Source organism: Homalodisca vitripennis, chromosome 5, assembly GCF_021130785.1.
Source record: "Homalodisca vitripennis isolate AUS2020 chromosome 5, UT_GWSS_2.1, whole genome shotgun sequence".
Taxonomy (NCBI): Eukaryota; Metazoa; Arthropoda; class Insecta; order Hemiptera; family Cicadellidae; genus Homalodisca; species Homalodisca vitripennis.
The window spans coordinates 182382342-182397449 of NC_060211.1; positions in this window are offsets into that span (position 1 = coordinate 182382342).

A 15108-nucleotide genomic window follows, 5' to 3' on the forward strand; every position below is an offset into this window, starting at 1 on the left:
ATTATAACGATACAGTTCACAGCACAATCAAAATGAAGCCCAAAGTCGTAGATAAAGATGCAGAAAAGGAGTTATTAGAGACAGTTTTCAAGTATGTTCCACCTGAAATTCACACGAAAACTAAATTTAAAGTCAATGATCATGTAAGAATTGTTAGTAAAAAACAAACATTTTCGAACAAATATAAGAACAATTGGTCAAGAGAAATCTTTGTGATTTATCAAATTAATAACACAGATCCTGTAACTTATAGTATAAAAGATTTAAATAATGAAGAAATAACCGGAAAGTTTTATGAATATGAATTGAGAAAGTCAAAGATCTTTTCTATATAAATGGAGGCTCAAAAGAAATGTTCAAGGTGCAAAGAATTTAAAGATTTTGAAGCTTTTCATAAAAAATAAGAATACCAAAGATGGATTATACTATTATTGTAAGGATTGTCATAAAAAATATGCAAGAGAATTATACGATAAATTAGAAAAATTAACGTTAGAAGAGAAAAAATGTTGCGTTTGTAAAGAAATTAAGGATATTTCCAAATTTTACGATTGGCATTATAGTAAAGATAACAAGAAGGCTTTTTGTAGAGATTGTGCTAGAAGAATTAAACGAGAAAGTCAAAAGAAACCGACTCTTTGCGAGTGTGGACGAATCATTCAATGGTTACCTTATCTTCAAAAACATTTACAAACAAAATATCATAATTCGAGAGTTTAATAAAATTTATTAACATTTTCATCGTGTAATTTAGATATTCTATAAATCAGTCGAGATTCTGCCATATTTGTAGTAAAATGATTTCCGTTGTATAAAATATTCAAAGATTCTTTCATTTGGTTGTAGAGATTTATACTATTTGGATCTCCTTGTCTTAATAAAATTTCCATTTCTGGGTAATCAATTTCAAGTTCTTTCAATCTTTTCGGTATTTCTCTCGTTTCTGAGCTCTGATAACGTAATAAGGATATTCCCACATGTGATTCTTCTTAATTAACACAAAAACATGGTGTTTTTTCTTATCAAAATCTTTACAAACAAGATCTGGTTTCATTAAGTCAATTTTTACACTTTGTTTTGCAATTATTTCCGTTTTGATTTCATCTTTAATTTGCAAGTGCTTAACTTTGTCCTCTAAATATTTAATCTTGTTTTCAAGTTTGTACACACCAAATTTACGAATGCTTGGTAAAACATCTCTCGTAACCCATTGTTGAAAGCTTTTTGCTTCTATTTTATGAGATCTTAAAATTAACGAATAAAGTCCTGATTCATTAATGAAAATAGTATCTTTGTGAATATTTGCGAGGTGGCCCTCGAGGGCTACCTTATCTTTTAGATAAAATTATTGAGATTTGTCACCTTCATCGACATTATTTCTAATCGCTTTTTCTGTATTGTTATATTCCAATATTTCTGCAATATCTTTAGCCTTAAACCAAAATTCATTATTTTCGTCAACAATTGTTAAAATTTCTTTATTATTGAATTTTAGTTGATTATTTCTTAGATCTATGACTGACTCCATTTAGATAGAAAAAATTTAACAAGCAATTTTTATTTTGAGAGACCTGGTTCATTAACGAAAACAGTGTTATTTTGGAAGTTTGAAGGTAAGCTATTTATAGCCCCCCTTATATTTAGATTAAAATAGAAGTTTTTATCATCTTCGTCAACGTTTATTCTGATCGTTTGCATAGTATTTTCATATTCTAGAATTTTTGCTACGTCTTTAGCCTTAAACCAGATCACATTGTTTTCGTCAACAATCGTAAAGATATGTTTGTTATTGAATTTTAGTTGATTATTGAGTAGGTCTACAACTGACTCCATTTAGATAGAAAAGAAATTTAACTAGTAATTTTTATTTTGAGAATAAAGGCCTGGTTCATTGATGAAAATAGTGTCTGGATGTAATTTTTGTAAGAGTCGCGATTCGATACCCTTGTCAGAATCTATGTTTTCAAAGCTTTTTTTGTATTTTTCTTTAACATGATCTATGATAGCTTGTCTCGTATTTTTAAATTCCAATATTTCTGCAACATCTTTAGCCTTAAACCAAAATTCATTATTTTCGTCAACAATTGTAAAGATATGTTTGCTTTTAAATCTAAGTTGATTATTGAGTAGGTCTACAACTGACTCCATTTAGATAGAAAAGAAATTTAACTAGTAATTTTTATTTCAGTATAAAGTCTAGATTCATTGATAAAAACAGTGTCAGGATGAAGATTGTTAAGGGGCCATTCGAATAGCCCCTTGTTTTTTAAGTAAAAATATTGAATTTTGTCATCATCATCAACTCATTTTTATTCCTTTTTCAATCTTAAATATATTGTTGTTTTACTCTCATTATTTAATACATTTCCCTCAGAGTCTTGTATAGTCAGAACGATTTTTTGAATTCTTTTAATATTTTTTCTAATTGGAATATAATCGATTTCATTCGGTTTTTCACTGATTTTTGATCCATAAGCAACATTTGGGAAAAAAGTGTACAAAATTTCAGATTCTTTGTGTAAATGTTCGGTATGATTTTCAAAACTAGGTTCAACGAGATTGCAGTGCACTTCAATTACATCGAACGGTCTAAATTTTGGCGTTTTATTTCCTAAATATACCTGATTTGGCTCAATAGTTTCTTGAACAAACCCTAACAAATCTACAATAATTGCTGAAAACATTATTCTTACTGGTGATTTTATTTGAATTTTATTAGAGAGATAATTTTTTTGCATTTCAAACTTGTTTTCGTTTTCAAAGTTTAAAGATTTATCTGATTGTTTGAATGTTTTCAGATAATTTTTAAGGGAATTTTTTATTTGATCGAAAGTATAATATCCTTTGTTTAAACCATAATATTTTGTTATGTTCTTCTCACTAAATCCTATACAATAAGGAGAACTTTCACTAATATTTATTACAAAATTGTCAGAATAAAAGCCGCTTAAACCGATAAAATAATTTGATTCTTCCTCTAAGTGTATAGGATGTTCCAAGTTTAAAACTAATTTAGAGCTTTCTGAAGTCAACTTGAACAGCTTCATTTTCGCAAGCGTTGCTTCAAGATGAAAATCTTCTATTTAAATGGAGAAATTTTTAAAGCAAAAAGATCAGATAAAACTTCAAACGTTTGAAGAAAATAAGAAAGATCAACCAATCAGATTGTTAATTGTTGGTTCAAGTGGATGTGGAAAAACAACTTTATTATTGAATTTTATCTACAATAGGTTGATTCCTTATTCCAATTTGTATGTTTTTAGTAAATCTTTAGAACAAGACGCCTATAAAAAATTACAAGAAAGATTTGAAAATATTGAGAAAAACTTAAACAAAAAAATATCACATTTTTATAATGCTTCCGAGGACATAGTTCCGTTAAGCGAATGTAAACCCAATTCGTTAATCGTTTTTGATGATTGTATTTTAGAAAATCAGGACGTTATTAAGGAATATTTCGTAATGTCCCGTCACAAAAATATCTCTTGTATCTATCTTTCCCAATGCTTTTCAAAGGTTGATAAACAAGTTATTAGAAATAATTTGAATATGTTGTGTGTTTTTAAGCAAGACGATCACTATTCGAGAAAGATTTATAACAATTATGTGGGATCTGATATGAGTTTTAACCACTTTATTGAGTTATGTGATAAAATTTGGACGGAAGACTACGGATTTTTAACTATTAATCTAACTTTGAAGCCTAAAAGTGGTAAATATTTGAATAAATTTTCCAATATAAACGTGTGATAATCTAGTTGTTTTCATGTTTTTACGTTCCACGTTCACGTTTCGTGTTCTCGTTTTTACGTTCCACGTTCACGTTTTACGTTTCACGTTCCACGTTCACGTTCATGTTTCACGTTCACGTTCCACGTTCACGTTTCCACGTTCCACGTTCACGTTTTACGTTCCACGTTTCGTGTTCGTGTTTCACGTTCCACGTTCACGTTTTACGTTCCACGTTCACGTTTTTACGTTCCACGTTTCAAAATTTTCCTAAATAAATGGCGAACGTAACTTCAGAAGAAGCAAAAAAACTTGATCAAATAGAAAAGAAATTAATCAAAGAATTTAAAGAACAGATTCGAATTGATGAAAAAGAACAAGAATTTATTCAAAAAATTAATCAACCTGTAACATCTGCAATAAAAAATGTTGAGGGCAAAATTGAAAATGTTTTAAGCGATAATCAAAATTTGATGAATTTGGTTCCAGTTGTACGACAATTTGCTGATATTTCGATACCAGAATCTGAGTTTGAATTGCCAAAATTACCATCTTCAACACCATTTAGACCTCGAATCATTGAAGACTCTACCATAGTTGAACCAATAAGTCCTGGAACAACGGATATAATAATTGGTGAAATTGGTAAAAAATTTCTTCCTAGAGCAAAGGATGATAAATTTGGTTTGTATTGGGACAGAAAAAAGAAAAGTTTTATGATTGGAAATTTGCCCGTGAATTTTGAGCATAATGATATCATTATTAATGAAAAAACATATGAAGGAACTCAAGGTTTATGGAGATTATTAACAGGCACTGATGTTCCAAAAGACGGTTTATATTCTGAAGAAGACTTGAAAAAGTATACTGAAATTTTATGGAAATCTGATTCAATTTACAAAAATAATGATCCATCAACTAAGAAACCAAAGTCAAGTAAAGGTAAAAAATATCTCAATTTGATTAAACCAATTTGGGAAAAAAGAATCGAAGGATCAGGTGTGAGAAAATACAGTGATAATAAGATTGAATACAGATATATCGACGATTTGACAAAACTCGATGGAATTATTAATTATATTTATGCTCAAGAAAAGGCTGGAAACAACAATTTTTTGAACGAAAAGAAAGCGATTAAAGATTTTATTTCGAACAAAACTTGACGAAATGATTGAAAAACCTGATGGAATTAAATATTTAAAACGAGTTTTGCCGGCAATAAGTTCATCTATGATTGAGGGTAGTGGACTTTTGAATGATTTTATCAACAATTTACCTTTTGAATTACACGTACCAACTTATCAGTATCTGGGGCCTGGCACAAAACTCGAAAAAAGACTAAAAAGAGGAGATCCTGGTATAAATAAATTAGATCAAGCTGCTATGGAACACGATATTTTTTATGCAAAACATAGAGACACAAATTCCAGACATATAGCAGATAAAGTTTTGCAAGATAAGGCAATGGATAGATTTTTATCAAAAGATGCTAGTTTAGGTGAAAGATTTGTTGCGCTTCCAACAGCTGGAGCAATGTTTTTGAAGAGAAAACTAGGAATGGGAATCGAAGAGAACTTGAAATTTTAACTATATAAATGGAGGTGAATGTAAATTTCAGCAAAAATCAGAAAGAAAAAAATAAAATCCGCTTTTAAGAAGAAAATACCCGTTAGTATTCAATTTAAAATAGATCAACTAAAAAATGGCGAAGATAAGATATTTTTAACAAATAGACAATACAATAAACTCGAAAAACATAAGAAAAACAATAAAGGAACCAGAATAGAATTTTCTTATAATCAGTTGAAAGAACTCAAAAATGGTGGACTTTTGAAAGATTTATTAGATTTTGGAGAAAATATTCCAGTTGTTAAAAATGTTGTTCCTTATGTTCGTAAAGCTGCTCCAATCGTTAAAAAAGATGTGATTCCTATTGTTCGAAACATTTTAAATTGGTTAGATAAAGAGTTGGAAGATGTTACAGGATCTGGATTAGATGAAAAAACTTTGAATTACGTGAAATCAAACATTGAAAAAAAAATTTAAACCTTTAACATTCGGGGAATTGGAAGAAATCTGCAAAAATATTAAACATTTTAGAGGAATCTTCATGAGAGATACATTACCTGAAAAAGTTAAGAAATTTGAATGTGGAATTGTGAATTTAGACTCGATTATGGGAAGTGGAACGCATTGGATTTGTTATTATAAAAATGATAAGAATGCATGTTATTTTGATTCGTATGGAAGAATTGAGGACAAACCACCTATAGAATTGATTAAATATTTGAAAAAATCAAGCGTCTACTACAATGATTCTCAGATTCAAGACTATAAAGATCCCCCAATTTGTGGTCATTTGTGTGTTTTTGTTTTGAATGAACTGAGTACTGGTAAAGATTTTAAAGAAGTTGTTAACAAATTATTGCTTAATAAATATGGATTCACAAAATATTTTTGACGTATTTGGAACACAAATTATTCAAAATGTAGATAATAGTTTGAATTTTGATAGTTTGAGAAATGAGTTTGATAACAAGTTAGAAAATGTATTACAAAACTTTCCAGATTCAGATATATTTGCTGTCGAGATTGAAGATTTTAAAGCAGAATATGATAACAAACTTGCAAATTTCATGAGTTCAAATGAAGTTGCTGATAAAATAAAAACATTGGAAAAAGAAGTTGATGATGGTGTAAAAAAAATTATTTACCAATTTAATGTCTCATATCGAAAAAGCTGATGAAATTACTGAAGCGATCAAAGTTGAAAAGAATTATGTTAGTTTGGCTAATAAGAAAAGAATTGTCGGTGTTCGACCTGGTATTGACAAACATGATGTTGTTGTTAAAGAACAAATTTTAAAACCTCTAAAATTATCAGAAAACATCGATATTGTTGATTTACATGATCCGAATGTTAAAAATGCCTTAGATTTTAAAGGAAAAAGAATTAGCAGTGTTAGTAAAGGAATTAATCCATTTGATGTTGTTGTAATGATTCAATTAGAAGATCATATTAAAATGTTTAATGAACTAAACAAAAATTACGAGAATCATAAACAGCATGTTAAAGATTTTACAACAGAAGTCTATGACAAGTTAGAAGCCAGAAATAGAAGATCAGTAGACGATGTTGGTGAATTACTTGATAAAGTAAATAAACTAGAAGAAAACTTTGATATATATAAAAATACTGTTAATGAAATAATTAGTGTAGCAGTTACAAAAATTCTGAAAAATTTTGATACAAGTTTTAATGAGAAAATAAACTTTTTTGAAGATTTTAGTACACGTTTCAATGAGAAAGTAACACATAATAATGAATTACTTAAAAGAATAGATGATCGATACTCTTTATATCTCGATAAAGTAAATAAACTAGAAGAAAACTTTAATAAATTTAAAGAAGATGTCGATAAAACTTTTGAAAATATTGATAACAGATTTAATGGATTAGGCGGCTATGATGACTAATTTTCCTTATATAAATGGCGCTCATATATTGTGTGAGATGTAAAGAAAAAACTGCAACAAATGATATAAAATATTACGCAAATATCAATGGAGTTAAGAGAATTTCTGGAAAATGTGCTGAATGTAACGCAAAAAAGAGCCAATTTATAAAAACTTGATTTTGAAATTTTTTCTTAATAAATAGAGATGGCGGGACATTACAGTGCTTTCGATCTTTTTATCATGCAACACGAAAGAGATTTGAAAAAAGAACATTGGGATGACATTTCTCAAAAATATGAATTATCCGAAGATATGATGAGATTATACGTAAACAAATTGAATTGGTATAACATTGCTAAATATCAAACTTTATCATCAGAGTTCATTCAAGAAAATATACATTATCAATTAAAAGATCATATGTCTGTTCTTTGTCTCTATCAACACTTGAGTATAAAGTTTTTGGATGAAAATAAAGATACAGTTGATTGGAATAATATTATAGATAGCGGTTACTATCCTGTGCAGATTTTATTGAAATATGTGACCGAGATCGCAAAATTTAAGGAAGAGAATCCTGAATATGACGAAGTAGATCATTAAAAATGACTCTAATCTTTTTAATTATTTTACTAAAATTTATATCTTTTTCTTATAAAAACGTACATTAGATCGATGAAAAAATGATACACGATGTTTAAAATTTCTAAATTTTCTCTTATTAAATGGCGGACTACAGAAAAATATGCTAGTGATATTGAAAGGGCGGAGTTTAAAAATTTCTATCCAATTAGTAAACAACATTTGAATGAACCGAATAAAAGAACTGAGTTTAATATTGATTTTGGAGATAACTTTTGCTCGTCTAACTTCCAGTTTTATATTTCTGGAACTTTAACAAAACAAGATGGTCAAGCATATCTTGGATAATGTTAGATTAATCGATAATTTTATACCGTTTTTATTTTCTAAGATTGAAGTAAGAAAACACAATAAATTGATAGAAGAAGTCGAAAACTGTGGCCAATTAAGCACAATTAAAGGAACTATTTCGTATTCAAAAAGTGATGTTATTTCTCAAACTTCTAATGGCTTTGAATCAGATTTTAAATTTGGTGTTTTTGAAGCAGCTGGAAATTTATCTCATTTTGGATTAGGATTTTTTGAAAATGTTACTATTCCGATCTATAAAGGAGGATTTTATCTAAGTTTTATAAGAGCAGAAGACGATGATGTGATTCTGAAGACTGCAACTGGAAATGTTATGCCTGTTGATGGAAAAATAACAATTACAGATTTTTTTATTAGAGTTCCAATGATTGATTATAAAATCACGAGTAAAATAAGGTTGATTGATGAAATTACAAAAAGTCAAAACATTATGTTTAATTTTCTAGATTGGCAATGTATTGAACAAAAAGGTATTTCCGGAACAACTTATTCGTTCGATATCACAAATATTTATAGAAATATCTTCAATCCCAAGTTCGTTATCATAGGTTTTCAAACAGATAGACAGAATAATCAAGAAAAAAATCCTTCAAAGTTTGATAGTTTGGATGTAAAAAATATCAGAGTAAAATTGAACGGTTCTTATTATCCAGATGAATTACAAAATTTAAACATTTCAGGAGGTCTTTTCAGAATCATGTATCAGATGTATCAAGATTTTAAGAAAGTTTACTGTAATAATAAGGAAATGTATTACAATCCTAAAGAATTTTTAGCGAATAGACCTATTTATGTCATTGATACAACAAAGAGTTTGACAAATATTTCTGGTTCAAAGAACGATATAATTATCAATATGGATTTTCAAAAAGCTGTTACAAACGCGATTTGTTATGTTGTTGTTGTCTCTGAGAAATTTTTAGCCTATGATGTGATTAAGAACGATATTAAAGAAATTCAGTAAAAATCGTCTTATTTTCTGTTGAGCGAATGTTAGCAAATTTCATTATTTCCGTTTATAGATTTTTCATTAAGATTTCTGGATTTTTTCATTAAAACAGCTTATAAATGTAGAAGCAAACATTGAACAGTAAAACAGCTATAGATTCGGTTAATTTTTCATTCGTGAGTTACAGATTAGTTTATTGTCCTTTAAACAGTATTTTACGTTGATTTTCTGACTGTCCCAAAAGTGAGCTAGAACCCTCACATTCATATCTACTCACATATTTATATTTCAAAATTCAAAATTTTCCATCAGTTACCAAACAAGAAATAATACGTTTAAACTAATTGAAAACAAAATAAGCCAAAAAGATGACAAACAAGATTTATACAAACAATGTGGAGTATACAAAATTAACTGTAGTGACTGTGAAAGCTACTATATTGGACAAACTGGCAGAAATTTTAATAAAAGGTTTAAAGAACATATACAAGCTTTGAAAACAAACAACATGTCTACAATAAAATCAAATTTCGCTGAACATTTATTAGAAACTGGACATAACTACAAAAATATTGAAAAGAACATGGAAATTTTGGATATCGAAAGGAAAGGAGAAAAATTAAACACTAAAGAAGAATTACACATTTATCTAAATTATAAAAAAGATCCTCACAACATATTAAATAGCAATTTAAAAAATAAAACAAATCCTATCTTTGAAAAAAAAATATCAAACACAGAATCTTAATCAAAATTACAACTGTGTCATATAAGTTTAACATCTGTTTAAATAGTCGACAGGTGTATATTTATTTGTTTTGTTTATAATTTAATTAGAGGTTCAGTTAGAGGAAATGTGTGAACCCCAGCTGTGCTGTTTCAGTGTTGTGTCCTTTATTTTAATTTAAAATGTAGTTTTTTTACCCAATTAGTGGCTAAAACTATATAAAACAGTTCTTAAAAAATTTTTGTTCATAATTTACATAAAAATGTTTAGATTTTTTTCGTAATCTTTTTTTTTCCAGTACTTTTCCTACAACTAACCTTACCCGTTAACTTTAATTGTTTTCAGTGTTTGTTTACTATTAGTAGTTTTTCAAGTGAGAAGGTAATGGACAACTTAAAATTTGCCCCTTCAAACAACTCAAACTGTTTGGATTTTGATACCATAACTAATGATCACAATTATTGTTCTAATAAGCAAACAATGAACATCATTTCAGGAAAAACTATTTCTAATGACGATGTCAATAATCAAAACGAGTGGCAAATCGAAACAACTAGAAACAAAAGACATTTGTCAACAGCCAACGTTTCAGATGTTAAGAAACCTTGTAGACCTACAGAGTACGTTGCAAAAACTGCTAGACCTATTGAATTGCACAACAGATTTGAAATGCTGAGTAACGCCAACCTAGGCTCTGAAGAAGAAACGATGAACGACGACAAATGTAGGACGAAGGTGAGGCCTCCACCTATATTTGTCCCCAACATTGTCAACATAAGTAAAATGATGGTAAACATTGAACAAGTAATTAAAAAAGAGTCATATTCATTTAAATGCATAGCTAGAGATAAAGTAAAAATTAACACTGATACTATTGAAGCCTACCGCGCATTAGTCAAACATTTAACTAACATGAAAGTAAACTTCCATACATACCAAATAAAGGGTGACAGAGCTTATAGAGTAGTGCTTAAGAATATGCACTTCTCTACGGAACCCCAGGAAATTAAAACAGCTATAGAAGCTTATAACCACAAAGTTAGGAATGTGTCGAACCTTAGAAGTAGCAAATCTAAAGATCCACTGTCAATTTTTTTTGTAGACTTAGAGCCAACATCAAACAACAAAGACATTTTTAAAATTGAATTCCTACTAAATGCCAAAATTGTACTTGAGCCCCCTTACAAACGTAATGATGTGGTGCAGTGCAAAAAGTGTCAAAGATATGGGCACACAAAGGCTTACTGCTGGTACCAAAACCGCTGTGTAAAATGCGGCTCAGATCATGATACTAGCAGCTGTAATAAATCTGTAAATGTTCCTCCCAAATGTGTATTATGTGGTGGTGAGCACCCAGCCAACTATAAAGGTTGCTCTATTTACAAAGATATTAAGAAAAAGGCTTTTCCACCTCTAAGACCAGCGTTAAAAAAAGACACTCCTCCTCCAGTGCAAGATCGAGAAGTAGATAGACCTATATCTGTTCGTACTCAAAATTCAACAGGTAATCAGTCTCAACCAGTATCACCAACCTTATCTTATGCTAGAGTGGCATCAGGTCAATCAAATGTAGAAGCAAATCACAATCTGAATCAAATAATTGATGGATTTTTAAATAAGTTCGAAATGATGATGTCTCAACAAGCCCAGCAAATAGGTACATTGATTAACCTATTGACAACTGTCATATCAAAACTAAAATGAATAGATTTTATAGGATTGGACTCTGGAATGCCAATGGCTTGGCCCGACATGGCCAAGATATTCAACTTTTTATTTCAATACACAAAATAGATATTATGTTAATTTCTGAGACCCACTTTACAAACTTACATTTTTTCAAAATCCCAAATTTTACTTTTTATTCTACAAACCACCCTGACAATACGGCGCATGGAGGTAGCGCTGTGCTAATCAGAAAACAAATAAAACATTATGAATTACCTAGATTTCAAGAAGATCATATTCAAGCTACAAGCATAGTGGTTGAGGACTGGATGGGACCACTTACATTTTCTGGTGTTTACTGTCCCCCGAGGCACAATATTACCAAACTTCAATTCAACGAATTTTTCGAAACTTTAGGGCCTCGTTTTGTAGCAGGTGGTGACTTTAATGCCAAACATGTCATGTGGGGTTCAAGGTTGATTAACCCTAGAGGTAGAAATTTGTTAAATTGCATGAATGACAATCACTTGAGTTACGTATCTACAGGGGAACCAACCTATTGGCCTTCAGATCCCAACAAAATTCCAGATCTTCTTGATTTCTTTGTTACGGGAGGTATTTCTCCTAACTATATGGAGGCTGTTTCATCTCTCGATTTGTCGTCCGATCACTCTCCGGTCATCCTATCAATAAGTTCATCATTTGTATTGAAAGAAAAGGCAGCGTCCTTATCGAATAAAGGCACAAACTGGGTGAAGTTTCGTGAAACGTTAAATGACAGTTTAAGTCTTAATATATCACTTAAAACAATAGAGGAAATAGACAACGCTGTGGAAATTTTTAATTATACTGTTCAGAAATCTGCTTGGAGTGCAACGCCTGAACTTAATAATACAACGTGTGGCAATATCAATTACCCAATATATATTAAGCAGCACATTGCTCAAAAACGTCGCTTACGAAGAATATGGCAAAATTCTAGAAATGTAAGAGATAAAACAATGTTTAACAGAGCATCAAGACAGTTAAAGATTTTGCTTAAAAACTTAAAAAACATATGGTTTCAAGAATTCACTTCAAATCTCTCCCCAACTGAAGCAACAGACTATTCTTTATGGAAAGTAACAAAAAGCACAAAGAAACCGCAAGTGCCCATTCCTCCAATATCTAAACCAGATGGTTCTTGGGCGAAAAGTAACAGAGAGAAAACTGATTTGTTTGCTGCATATTTTAGTAATGTTTTCAAACCATACCCTGTAGATAACAACTTTGATAATAGACATGTTGTAAAGGAGTTTCTTGATTCACCTAACCAACTCTCACTACCTATTGGCTCCTTTAAACCATCTGAAATATATGATGAGATTAAAAATCTTAATCCCAAAAAGGCCCCTGGTTATGAGTTAATAACAGGTAAGATACTACAAGAGCTTCCTAGGAAAGCCACACTCTTTCTTACCTTCGTATTTAATGCTATTTTGAGGCTTGAATACTTCCCATCACAATGGAAGGTGGCTCAAGTTATTGTTGTTCCTAAGCCAGGAAAACCTCAAAACGAAGTAATGTCGTACAGGCCAATCAGTCTACTACCTATACCTCCTAAATTATTCGAAAAGTTATTTTTAAAACGACTTCAGGTTTTTATAACTGAATGCAATTTAATTCCCAATCATCAGTTTGGTTTCAGAGTGCACCACTCCACTATCGAACAAGTCCATAGAGTAGCTAATATAATAAGGCAAGATTTGGAATCAAGAAAATTTTGTTCTGCAGCATTTCTCGATGTGAGTCAAGCCTTTGACAAAGTGTGGCATGAAGGGCTTCTATTTAAAATAAAAAGTCATCTACCTCACACTGTTTACAACATTATAAAATCTTATTTAGAACGAAGGTATTTTCAAATCAAGTTTGATGATTGTCTTTCAGATCTGAATGAAATAAACTCTGGTGTACCTCAGGGAAGTGTACTAGGACCAGTGCTGTACTTAATTTTCACTGCAGACATTCCAACTAATCAAAATTCTTTGACAGCAACATTCGCCGATGACACTGCCGTACTGGCATCCCACTCCAACCATGTTGTAGCATCACAAATTCTACAAACTAACTTAAATTCTATCACAGTTTGGCTTAAAACTTGGAGAATTAAAGTGAATGAAACTAAATCTGTTCACGTCACATTTACGTTGAAACATGACACCTGTCCACCAGTGTTTTTAAACAACATTCAAATTCCTCAAAGAAAATGAAGCTAAGTATCTGGGTGTACATCTCGATAGGAAGCTGACTTGGAAACCACACATATGGAACAAAAGGCTCCAATTAAATTCAAAATTTTCAAAACTAAATTGGCTTTTTGGGAACAAATCCCATTTATCAATAGAAAGCAAACTGTTGTTGTACAAGACTGTTCTAAAGCCCATCTGGACGTACGGAATTCAACTGTGGGGAGTTGCTTCTACATCAAATATTGAAATTATACAGCGTTTCCAATCTAAAGTTCTCCGAAAGATATTACAGGCCCCATGGTATGTTCGTAATGAAGTCATTCACAGAGACACGAATATCCCTTTTGTTACTGAAGAAATTCCAAAGTTCTGCATCAAGTATCAAAACAAATTAAACTCTCATCCTAACTACTTGGCTATCAATCTGCTGGACAACAGTGACCATCAATTTCGGCTAAAAAGACATGATTTCTTAAACTTAGCTGATCGATTTTAAAGATGAACAATCTCTTAAATGTTTATGTTAATTAAGGTTAATGAACTTTGATTAACCATGTCCTTAAGATTTATCATCAAATTTACTTATTGTTTGTTGTATATAAACAGATTGTAAATAAATTAAAGTCAAAAAAAAAAAAAAAAATTAGAGGTTAATGTTCACACTGAAGATGGTTTATACCGAAACACGTGTCTGAAATAAAAGAATCTAAAAGGGTTTTAGTTTACGATTTATTATTCTAATATATATATATATATATATATATATATATATATATATATATATCACTTCAAATCAGAATCATTATATCTTAAATCAGTCAGGCATCGACTTATATTAAATATAAACATTTTAATACTATATATATATATATATATATATATATATTTATTTATTTACATACATTTGCATATTTACAAGTGTCACGATTCAACACTAGAGTCCCCCTGTTCTCCTCGCGTTAACTGATCGCAATCATTCGGGTATTTAGTCCCGTTATTATGATTCTGCGGACGTGTCAAACGCAAAACTAACTCTCAATAGTTTTGTTTTTGTTTAAGGATTTTATTGTAAGGATGTGAAACGTACAGCTTTAGTTGGTAATTAAGTTACAAATAAATATAATACCCCTTTCTAAGGGAAGTTTTATTATTTTTCTTGAATATAAAATCAAACATTTTAAATTACGAGACATTCGAGCATTAGATGGTGTGATTCAGCTCCAATACTTAAACTAACTATACTACAGTAAAGATAGCAACGTATTCAATTTGTGTTGAGAACAAAGTTTGTACAAGAGCTCTCTCGACTCCCCTGATATGTAACAGGGCAGTGTAATGGTATTTTACAACTATACTCGTATTTGATACACACAACGTACCTATAGTGGGAGGGATGG